Consider the following 346-nt stretch of genomic DNA (forward strand, 5'->3'; position numbering starts at 1 on the left):
CGGCGGGGGGGCAAAGCTAACAGCCGCGGGCCGGGGGCGCGGGGACGGCTCCGGGGGCAGCGAGGGGCAGCGGCCCGGGACGAGCGCCGGGCGCCAGGGACCGATGGCAGCGCCCCGCAGCCTCGACGGCGCGGCCGGGATCGGGCGGCGGTGGGCAGCGAGGGGAAGAAACCGCGGGACAAAGGGTTCCCTCCGCAGGAAACGCACTTGGAAATGTTTGAAAGTGCCCCGCGTTGTTGGAGAGGGGGCGAGGCACCTCGCTGCCCCAGCTGAGTATTCATATTCATGAGAGCGCGGATAAATAAAGACAAATCTCCGCTGTAGAAACACTTGGATTCGCATCATT

The sequence above is a fragment of the Phasianus colchicus genome, chromosome 4 (genome assembly GCF_987193195.1).
Source record: "Phasianus colchicus chromosome 4, bPhaCol1.hap1.1, whole genome shotgun sequence".
Lineage (NCBI taxonomy): Eukaryota > Metazoa > Chordata > Aves > Galliformes > Phasianidae > Phasianus > Phasianus colchicus.